Source organism: Erinaceus europaeus, chromosome 19 (assembly GCF_950295315.1).
Source record: "Erinaceus europaeus chromosome 19, mEriEur2.1, whole genome shotgun sequence".
NCBI lineage: Eukaryota > Metazoa > Chordata > Mammalia > Eulipotyphla > Erinaceidae > Erinaceus > Erinaceus europaeus.
In genome coordinates, this window is record NC_080180.1 from 28,868,268 (window position 1) to 28,880,327 (window position 12,060).

General features: G+C 39.6%; 1 pseudogene; it reads right to left on the reverse strand.

The window, feature by feature from the left end:
- Positions 1 to 4,166: 4,166 nt before the first annotated feature.
- Positions 4,167 to 6,094, reverse strand: LOC103121638 (enolase-phosphatase E1-like; annotated as a pseudogene).
- Between the last annotated feature and the right edge of the window lie 5,966 nt (positions 6,095 to 12,060).

Genomic DNA, 12,060 nt, shown 5'->3' on the forward strand with positions numbered 1-12,060 from the left:
AATAGGGTTCATGTGAAAAAAAGATAAGTAGGGGATGAGATGTAGTTCACCAGAAGATGAGAAACTGTAATGGTATAGTACAGTTGTTGACATACAAGTACAGTATTTTACTCTTATTTTAAAATCACATCCTCTTAATAAACATATTTCATAAAGAACCAGGAGGTAAAGCACATTACCATGCATAAAACTTTGGATTTGACCCTTGGAACCACACAAGAGCACCATGAATAGCATCAAGAGAACTCTGTAGTATTAAGGTACTGCTTTGTTGTCTTTATTTTTCTTTGTCAAAAATAAAAATGAGAAAGCCCGTAATGATATCAAACATGTGTAAGGTATTGGATTTGTCTTCTATTACCACATAAAAAAGGTTGTAACTATTCTGAGGATGTGAATTTTCATGTACTTAGCAATTCATGTCTGTAGTTCCTACCACAGTTAAAACATAGAATGTGGGGGAGTCGGGCAGTAGTGCAGCAGGTTAAGCACAGGTGGCGTGAATTGCAAGCACCAAATAAGGATCCCTATTCGAACCCCCGGCTTTCCACCTGCAGGGGAGTCACTTCACAAGCGGTGAAGCAGGTCTGCATGTGTCTGTTTTTCTCTCCCCTTCTCTGTCTTCTTCTCCTCTCTGCATTCTTCTCTGTCTTACCCGGCAACACAACACTATCAACAACATCAATAATAGCTACAACAGTACAAAAATAAATAATTAAAAGAAAAAAAAACATAGACTGTGTGGGCACATGTTACAATGAGAAAGGCCCTAAATTCAAGCCCTAGACCCAGTCTTCAAGAAGAAAACTTCAAATTATGAAAGTATCTCTCCCTTTCTACTTTCTCCTTCCCTCTTTTTTTTTTCTATCTTTGTTACTGAATGAATATCAAAAATAACACAAAATATACAATGCTACTGGTTATAAGATATAGTGAAAATTAAAATGACATCTCTGGTGATGTGAGGAGCTTCTGCCCACCAATGTTAAAGCATATGGTGTTTTTGACCTATGTCTAAAAGACTGATACTGACCTACATTCTTCTCCTTGTTTCCTTCATGTCTAAGTGTCCTTCCAGAATTTTCTTGTCTCCTTGATTGTCAAGTTCTAGAAAGAATCAGTGGAAAAGGTCTGCTCCTGCCATCTCTGCAATAATTTTGAACATGTATGCTCTCACTCAGAGGTCTGTTGTCAGCAGAGCACAGGGATTTACTTCTACCCAAATGGACCCCCAGCATTTCAGAAAATGGCCCCGCACAAACTCTCTCATGCAAAAGTCCAGGTAGGTTCTATTTTCTGACTTGTCTACTGCTAAGGGATAACCTCACATTTGTAGTGCTCTTTCTACCTAACTCCTCTGCAATCTCAGTTTCCAAGAATGCCTGGCCTGTCTGGGTTCTTACCTGGCTCAGCATGTTTTATTTTGTATGTGGTCATTCTAGATAAGTGACCCTCACTGTGGGGTAGGCTATCCCCTGCTTGTGAAAGAGAGTGGCCTAAACCAGACTTGTCTTTCAGCTACTCACCTGAACAAAAGAGACCATGACACATTTCTTTGTGATCAGCATGACTCTATATAGGGGCATCAAAATATAAAATGCTGATAATCAAATTATCACATAACTGTTGTTATATAGACGGTCACTCTGTTCCCAGAAATATGGAAAACTCTGACTCTTCCTATTTATTTATTTATTTATTTTTATTTATAAAAAGTAAACATTGACTAAACCATAGGCTAAGAGGGGTACAACTTCACACAATTCCAACCACCAGAACTCTGTATCCCATGCCCTCCCCTGATAGCTTTCCTATTATTTAACCCTCTGGGAGTATGGACCCAAGGTCATTGTGGGGTGCAGAAGGTGGAAGGTCTGGCTTCTGTAATTGCTTCCCAGCTGAACATGAGCATTGACAGGTCAATCCATACTCCCAGCCTGCCTCTCTCTTTCCCTAGTGGGCAGAGCTCTGGGGAAGTGGAGCACCAGGACACATTGTTGGGGTTGTCTGTCCAGGGAAGGTCTGGTCAGCAACATGTTAGCATCTGGAACTTGGTGGTTGAAAAGAGAGTTAACATCTACAGGGATGCAGAGATCATATAGATCTAAGCTGAATATGGGCCCCAGATCCAATCAAATCAATGGGGTTTACAGTCAATAATATTTATACCCCTTTCCCATATTAGAGAGCTACTCTCTTCCCTGATCCAGCTTTCTGGTCCTTTTCCCAGTCCTTTTCCCATCATCTCCCAAGAAAATAATTTGGATCCACCTACATATCAGATTTCAAGCTCAGGAAAAACAAAACAAATACACAAACAAGAAAAAAAAAAACTAGTATAGCCACAGGCCCTTTGGAATATAACTAAAATATAAAATATGCCTACTAGATATTTACAAAATGCAGGACCCCCCCCCCCCCCCCAACTCTTCATCTTCACTATTCCAGCCTTTAGGTTCATGATTGGTCAACAATTTGACTCTTTCTCTTAGCTCCAAATGCCCCTTCCTCTGAATATTTCTTAAACTTTGAGTTCCTTAACATTTGACTTAAAAGCAATACCTTTCAGCCTTAGAGCTTTTAACTTTTCAAAGCATTTCCATGTCTCTAATCTCATTTGATCCTGCACTGTTCCTGTGAGGTAGGTAGGACAGGCATTATTAAGCCCATTTGGATAATGAGCAAAAGAGACCAAATAAAGATGATGTGGTTTTTCTCTTTGTCCTCTGAAAAAGGACCCTTGTCTCCTGATTCTGGGGTCAGTGCTTATTTTATAATCACAGGTATTTAAGTGGCTTGACCATCATCTTTCCAAACTCGCTTGTGTCCTGACTCTAGGAGGAGAGGTGAGAGGGTAAGTAGCTTGGGAGGGTGGAGGTCCAGAAGGGGAAAATGCTTATGTGACTTACATATCAATAGCTCCTCATTAGCAAGGGAGAGGTCAGGACACCTGCCAATAATGATGCCTGCATTATGGTACTTAATGGAAATGGTACAATACCTTCCCCATCAAAAACTAATCTGCGAGAGACACCCAGACCCAGCACAGCAAGAATGAAATTCCCACTGGGGACAGCTCCTGGAACTGAATCTAAAGCCATTAGTATCAGAAGGTCCAAGCTGAACATCCAGCATGTCCTGCTGATTCAGACAGTACAGAGGCTCCAAGCATTAATGGGGCCAGATAGGGACTATAGAAACTGCCCTGGAGGCATGGTGCTTAATTAGATGTATCCAAGATGCCTGTTATGATGCTGATTGGCTGCAGGTAGGGGAGTGTGTAAAAAGAGAATAGAGGACCCATTTTACCCCTAGTTCCCAAAGAGTCTTGGTATATAATCACTGTCAACAGTTTAAAGTACTGTTGAGTGAATTGTTCCTCTTTAAAATCATCCTAAGCAGAATTACTTCTGAGTCTCACCCTGGCCATCATGAAGGTTTGTATCCCTTTTTCCTTTTTGATTTCCTCCTATGTTTAGGCTAGTGGGTGGGAGATCTCTAGACCTTGTAGAGCCAACAAGATTTCTAGAATCCTTGGCTGAGATAGACCAACAAGGAGGCTTTTGTACCACTGACTCAAGCACTGTGAGCACTGGACCTAGAATTCAAATGCTTGGAGATCAAAGCAATCTCTGCATTAGCCACTATGTGATATTCATTAGTGATCTGTCTCTCCATTTAAAGTTATCTTTTTAAAAAAAATATTTATAAAATGGAAATATTGACAAGACCATAAGATAAGAGGGGCACTACTCCACACAATTCCAACCACTAGAACTCCATATTCAATCCCCTCCCTTTATAGCTTTCCCATTCTTTATCCCTCTTGGAGTATGGACCCAGGGCCATTATGTGGTGCCCACCTTCTGCACCCCATTTATAGTTATCTTATCCAGCAGTGGGAGTATATCATCTTCTGGTCATGTGAGCATAGATGTAGCTCTGTGCCAATGCTACATCACAAACAACCAGTTAAAAACCTCTATCATCAGTTTATTGTTTTTAAATATTTTAAAAGTATGAGGAAGTTTCAGGGAAGATGCAAATAAAGGAGTTGTTTGATATCATGCTTTCTCCCTGGGCAGGTTTATCTGAGCATTCTCAATATAGCTGACTTGAGAACAAGTCAAAAACAGTGTAGATTTGTCCAGTTCCCATATTTTTTTTGAGTGAGAAAAATGTTTTATTAATCACAGCATAAATTGACATGACATCTTGTTAGAACTGAAGAACAAATAATGTTATAAAAATGTACATTTCTCACATCTACTTCAGAGGGAGATAGTACATAAGTGTTCTAGGTCTTATGGATTCAATTCAGTAAACTCTTGTTTCTAAAAAACCAAATTGTAATAAACATACAGTCTTACTCTGTGCCTAGTAGTTCAAAAGGCAACTATAAATACACCAAGTGACAGGGTCAGGGCTGTGCTGCTACATCAGTGCATCTTTTCATCGCCAAGACAACTGCCAACTAGACATGCCACAATGATCCCTGAAGTAACAGATACTTGAATGATCAAGACTCAAATGCGTTTTCTTCCCCATTTTTTCTCTTTTGCAGCAGAAACAACTATCTTTAGATAGTTCTAATCTTTAGATTAGAAACAACTAGCCTGATACTCTGAAATGAAGTTACTATACTGTAACTTTAAAATTATCGTAGTAAAGAAATTATTATTATATGAAACAAAATTTTGAAATATACCCAGTTTTTCAGGTAACAAGGCTCCTGAATGATCTTTAGATTTTGGTGTAACATTTGATAAACATAACATTTAAACTATAAGGTATTATTTTTTTCTATCAACTACTTTTTTTTTCATCTTAATAAGCACATTGTGGTTTCCAATAATTTCTACATACAAAGCATCTTTAAATAAGTTTCTCTTTCACTGAACTAAGAGGTTTTTTTCTTTCTTTCTTTTTTTTTTTACCAGAGCACTGCTCAGCTCTGTTTTATGGTGGTGCAGGGGATTGAACCTGGGACTTTGGAGCCTCAGGCATGGGAGTCTGTTTGCATAACCATTATGCTATCTACCCCTGCCTGAACATACACATATATACACTCGTATGCATACATGTGTATGTCATTTTTAAGTAAGTTACTTTTACCATTAGAATGACAGTAGACTACAGGGAGAACTCTGAGGACCCACTGGCCTTGCTTAGAAACCCTTCTCTAAGCTGAGGAAGGCAGGCATAGTTCGCTGAAGGATGTGATGAGGCTGTAGTATGTCTTCTCATCGTCTGTTAACCCTGCATTGCCTGGTCTCACCACCACAGCCACGTGCATGTCTGCTTCCTCAGCAGCACTGGCCTCACGAGTAACATCTGTCAAAAACAAGATGTTGTTGGTTGAACATCCAATGCTGTTGGCAATCTTTCGGTAACTCTCGCTGTTGACTGGCTACGGAAGAAGGGCAAACGCTAGAAGAAGAAGAACTCTCCACTTTGTGTCCAATCTTGGTGTCAAAGTGACCATCAACAAGCTCAAGAATATCTCCTTCTGTAGAATGCCCAAATAATAACTTCTGGGCCTCCACACACCCTGAAGAATAGATATATACCTTTATTCCAGCCTCTCTCCATTTCCTGACTGCTGGAACTACATCTTCAAAGAACTCTGTTTTTATGCACCCAGCTGTGAAGGCTGCCCTCCACATGTGGCCCTGCAGCTGTTTCAGAGCTGTGGTCTTCTGGTCCAGGGACATATGCCAGTGGACATTATCCACCACAGCCTGGATGGTCTGCTGCAGGTCTTCAGCACTATTCCCACGAGCCACTGGGACGGGGAAAGTGCCGTCCAGGTGAGAGTCTTCTTCAGCCTGTTTCCTCAGAAGATTGACATCCTGCTGGCACTCCTCTTCCTCCCAATGTGTCTGCAGATACTCTTCAACATTTTCCTTGATGTAAGGAAATAAAATATCCTTCGATATCTAATAGGATGACAGTGACTTTGGCGGGCACTGAAAGCACGACCATCTCCCCCACCGGATGCACCCGCGGGGCTCAGTCTGCAGCTAGGGAAGGCGGAGGAAGCATGCCCTGCGACCACAGCCCCCCAGGCACAGGGCCGGAGCCTGCTCACAGCTCACAGCTCTCAGACCGCAGCGCGATGTTGTTTTCGCAGGGCTATGTTGTTTTTGCCGGGCTGGCTTCATGGGCGGGTAACAGACGACCAGGGACTCATGGTTGAGCTGTTGGCAGTATCTCTTTATTCATGCAGGACGCATCACAATCTAAGCCAAGCTAAGCTATACTCAAGTACCCCAAAACTCACAATGCTGTCTTTATATATACTTGCCAAGTAGGGTGGAAACAGGATGTGACATAGAGAGGGTGGAGAGAAAAGTGACTGGTGAAAATCAGGGTATGACAAGGAGAGGATCAGGGTGTGACAAGGAGAGGGGGCAGAGCAGGCAAGAATTCTACCACTAAACCACTAATGCCCTGGAGGGAGTGTGGTGCTTTATGTAAATGTAAAAGTGATTTATGTAAATAGACCACTTTGAATGGGATCAAACCCAATCCCTATAGAGGCATACCAGTGCTTGGTTAAGCAGAAGCCAGGGGGAGCTGGCATACTACCCAACAGCGCGAGGTGGACAGGCCACTGTGCACTCCTGGAGAAGCAGGAGGCCGCGGCACCTGATCCCAGACTGGGGCTCCAGTTCCCATATTAAAGACCTACTCCTTTCCATCCTCCCCTGAAGCAAGGAACATTTTGGTTCCACACACAGTCTAATAGTAACTAGTGAGAGTGATACAGAAGTCTGTGAGCTCAAGATCTTCAATTTTGCTAACTTTTATTTATTCAATATTTTAATATTTATTTATTTATTTTCCCTTTTGTTGCCCTTGTTTCACTTTGTAGTTATTATTGTTGTTGCTATTGATGTTGTTGTTGGATAGGTCAGGGAGAAATAGAGAGAGGAGGGGGAGATAGAGAAGAGGAGAGAATGATAGACACCCACAGACCTGTTTCACTACCTGTGAAGTGACTCCCCAGCAGGTGGAGAGCCGGGAGCTAGGTCCAGGATTCTTATACCAGTCCTCGCACTTTGCACCAAGTGCACTTAACCCACTGCACTACTGCTGGAATCCCTCTGCTAAGTTTTAGTGGAAGTCAAGTTGTGGGGTATATTTTGAGTAGAATAGTATTCTGTAAACAAAACAGGTAAGATTGACTTGTTTGAACAAGATGGGTGGTGAAAAGACTAGTTCAAGATAATTTCACTCGTATGTATAATCTAGATTACTAAAACAAATGCACTTACACAAGCAAAATGGAGAGCAAACTGTTTCTTGGACTCTTTGAGAACTATGATGGCTACTGAAAAGTAGGGGAGAGGCACAAAAGGTGGAGGGTGTGGTGACATAAACACACCATGTGTATATGTAAAATTATGCCCCTAATTCTTATTTTATTTACTTTATGTTGTTGTGTTATTTATTAGTATTATTATTTTACCAGAGTACTGTTCAGATCTGGCTTATGATGGTGAGGAGGATTAAATCTAGGACATTGGGACCTCAAGTATAATAGACTGTTTACATAACTATTATAACTACTATAATGCTATCTTTCCCTGCACCCTAAATGCTTATAATTTTGTTTAAAAAACTATTAAATGTGTAATATAAAAAAGTGAAATAATGGAAGACATACACTGAATTTATATTTCAAATCCTGTATTTCTTTCATCATCTGGACAGGAGCTTATGAAAGTTTACTACCCATTGTCCTAGTTCCTGTACTGAGTCCACTGTCTACCTGAAAAGGCTCTACTGGGCCATCTATTTATGTAGAAACAAACCCTACTTACTTGAGGACACATATATCATCATCATATTGTGATCATTCTAATAAAAATTCAATAGGTCTACATTTTTGAGGGCATGTTTTCACGAAATATTGGAGTGTTTCATGGCATTATTGAAGCACTTGTTGGAGGTTTGAGCAAGGTGATCTTATAATTGTCCTTCTCCACCTCCATCATTCACGGGTCCTATTTGGATCCAGGCTGAGAAGTTAAACCCCTCATCTGTGAACTCCTCACAAGAATGTGAGCTGAAGCATAGATTGCAGCAGTTCAACACCCTGGATATGCCATGATTGCCACCCAGGAGCCACTTGAACTTGGGGACATCTCTGTAAGTCTCTGTTCTGAGCTTCACTGAGGGATGGACCATCCCTGGGTTAGACACAGATACTAGACCACAGGTCTTTAGTCTTATAGGGCTTTATCTGATACCCAGTTACTGCGCCCACACTCTGGGGGGGGGGTGTGAAGGCAGAGCTTTCAGGCGTAACCCTAGAATCACTGATGATTCACTTATTTCTCCTATGCTCATACAGACTGTACATCTTGTCCATGTATATAATCAGAAGTGGGGAATTGTTGTGATCCCATCAGGAGTTTGGGACTATTAGCATATGAATGGAGTCAGCCTGAGGTGGGACATACAGAGAAGAGAATGTATAAAATGCACAGAATTGGAGCAGGTCACTCTCTTTGGCAACTGCTGCTTCTCCTGGTCAGAAGTATCTTTGTGGAGATGCTCCAGGTATCTGCCATGGCTACTTCTCCTGGGAACTGAACACATGTGACTCTGCTAGCTGGTAAACCTTTAGACCCCTCTACAGCCATGAGCAACCTATACCTCAGCTGATAATTGTTTATATTATGAGATTAAACTTTGATAACTATACATGACTTTTGAATCTAGTATATTCTTAACCCCTGGTGATAATTGCTACTTTTGCCTTTTACCTATTTCACCCTAATAAACCTTGTATTGTTTAAACCCATTCCCAGATCCCTGTTGTGAATCCTTTTACACAGTGCAGCTCCCCAAACCATTTATAAGTTAAATTACAACAGTAAGTTATATGTAAATCAAAATGAATAAAGTGTAAGATGCTCTGGTCATGAGCCCAGTAGAAGATTAGAAACATTGTATTATTCTCCAAATTTAATATAGGTTTATGTATGTATCTGCTTATACAATACAGTTAGAAATGTGAGTACTATACACACTGTTGGGACTTATGGGGGGAAAAACATGTGTTTGTGGGGGGCAGCATGAAGCTTTAAAAAAACTATGATTTATCTCAGAATTTAAAAGGCGAATGGCTGCAGAGATAGAAAGAAGGCTAGGGACTCAATATTCCATGTTGGAGTAAGATGGAAACTTGGTGAAAAGTGACAGGTATTGAGATTTTGGGGGGGGAGATGTGAAACTGTACCTGTGTGACAACAACAGTCTGGTTAATCATCATTTCCTTAGAAAAGTCATTTAAAAAAATCTGATACTCAAAAATTCTTCCTCTAGAGAATTCATAAACATTTAGCTAAATCTACATCCAAAACCTGAAGGAAAAATTGGTGTGTGTGTGTATGTATGTGTGCGTGTGTGTAACTAAACACATTTTTTTGCATTTAGATAAGAAATGAAAGAAAGAGAGAGAGAGAGAGAGAGAGAGGCGGCACAAGAGAGAGAATGGCACCAACATTTCCACCAGCATCATAGTACCTGGTATATGTTGCTGGTGCTCAACTCTGGTTCATTTCCATGGCAAAACAAGTCCCCTTCCCAATGTGCATCTTAGGTGTCTGAAGGTCTATTTTAAAGATTACTTTTAACATTTCTTTTAATGAATGCATGATCCCAGTGGTTTACTATGTATCCAATCTAATGTCCTCTCTCCTTAGTTTTTGACAAAAAAGAAGGAAGGAGGAAGAAAACTCTGTTCACCAAACTCCTCTTCTTTTTTCCTGTACAAATAGCTAGACTTCTTCCCCAGTTTTTCCTGGTTCATATATTGTGGGAACATGTAAGTTGTGTTTATGCAAAGCCTGACCCACAATAAATTCCACATATTTCACCACACTCCCAGACCCCAATCTGTATAGATAAGAACACTTGGGATTAAGAAACAAAAAACAGTTCAAATAGCAAAGATTCTGGATCCTTGAATCCACACCTTGAAGAGAGCCACTCATAACAGCTACCTGATCAGAAGCACTTGCAATGGTAGGGATTTCATAATACAGAAATGACATTTCACATAATGATATCTCTGACACTTGTATTGTTTGTAATAGTGACTTGTTAATTTGCTACAGCACATGGATTTGCTTATGCTTCCCTCTTTATAACCAAAAAGATTGCAGTTCTCACAAAAATCTAAGAATCAGAGAATGCAGTCATGATGTTCAGTTTTGCATTAATATATTGGAAATGGGACATATAGAAGCTGACAAATCTCCCACAGGTATGTGATCTGATCAGCTGAGCTAACAGACGAGAAAGTCTAAATTGATCACCAGTGAGAGAAGGTTATGAGGCCAGGAAGGAACAGGAAAGTCTTTACCCAGGTAAAGTCTGTGATAAGGTTTGAGAACTGTGGCTACCTATACCACCTATACCTGGCAAGTCCAACGTCACAATCAGGACAATAATAGTGTGACTTAAAAGTGAAGGACAGTTAAAATCAGCAAAGCTAGAGTATCTATCATTTATCTATCTATCTATCTATCTATCTATCTATCTATCTATCTATCTATCTACCTGTCTGTCATCTATCTTCTATCTATCTATCTATCTATCTATCTATCTATCTATCATCTATCTATCTACCTATCTACCTATCTAATCAATATAAACTTTTAGGGGCCGGGCACTGGTGCACACAGTTAAGCACACATATCACCATGCAAAAGGACCCTGGTTAAAGACCCAGCTCCCCACCTTCAGGGGGGATACTTTGCAGATATTGAAGTAGGTTTACATATGTTTCTCTTGTTCTCTTCCTCTTTATCTTCTCCTCCTCTCTCAATTTCTCTCTTTCCTATCTAATACAAATTGGAAAGAAAAAGAAAAAAAAAAAAAAGGAAAAATGGGCACTAAAGTGGTGTGTTCTTAGTGCCAGCACTGAGCTCATGATTTTTAAAGAAGTAAAACTATAAGACAATAATCTATTAGTCATAGTCAGAATATTAGGTGTAGAGTGAAGAGACTTGTAGAAGTAAGTGTAAATGATTAAAAATTAAGGTAATTAGTGGCACATGGTACTGGGCATGTGATACTGGTTACATTTGGTGTTAGTGAGCCTATTGGATTCAAATAGGACTGTTTTAAACCAATCAAGAAATATTTCAAACAGCTGAACTATGGCACACTCTGTAGAATAAATAATGGAGTAGTTGTCCAGGTGTCTCTCTTTCTCTCTTCCTCTTTCTCATGTCTCTCTCCACCCCAATTTCTCTCTATCATTTAAAAAGAAAGAAAAAAAGGAAAATATAATGGCTGCTCGGAGTGGTAAAGTTGTCCTGTAGGCACTGAGACCCATAAATAACCCTGATGGCAAAAATAAAAGTTAAAGAATTTGAGATAAATTTCAATCATACTAAGAAGCATTGAAGCTTTGTCAGTATATTCTCAAATAAAAATATCTTTAAGGACATAATTTATTAATATAGATTACTTACATCTTCCAGAAAAAATATGTTTTCCATTAAAAATTTAAGTTTATTATAAGAAAAATATTCAAATGAAAGGATTGTAAGAATTATAGGATATTACATATCTATAGAAAAGGATTAGGATCTCTGTATGTGAACAATAATTTTATTATTAATATAAGATATAACCTTGGAAAAACATCCCTCTTTTCAATTTCATTTTCAGTTTTTGCATCCGTAAAACAAATGGATTATATTTGATTATACATTAAAAATTATTTCCAATTGTAAAGTTTCTTGAATCTTAAGATATAGATTTCTTAAGTATAGATTAGGAAATAGAGTAGAGTATGTATGTCTTCCTGTAGAAAACTGAAGCCTGAGTCTAAATTTTGCTTTCTATGAACACAGACTGTTGCCATTAAAAATACTGTAGCCCTAGCAGTGCAGATATTGCAGCCATACTGCATCAAATGGGTCCACACAGGAACTACCTTTGATGATTTCCCTAGTGTGCTCTAGGTCAAGGCAGAATATCACAGGCTTTGAGGTAGGTATCAATGACTCCAGATGCTCTTCTACCTCTGAT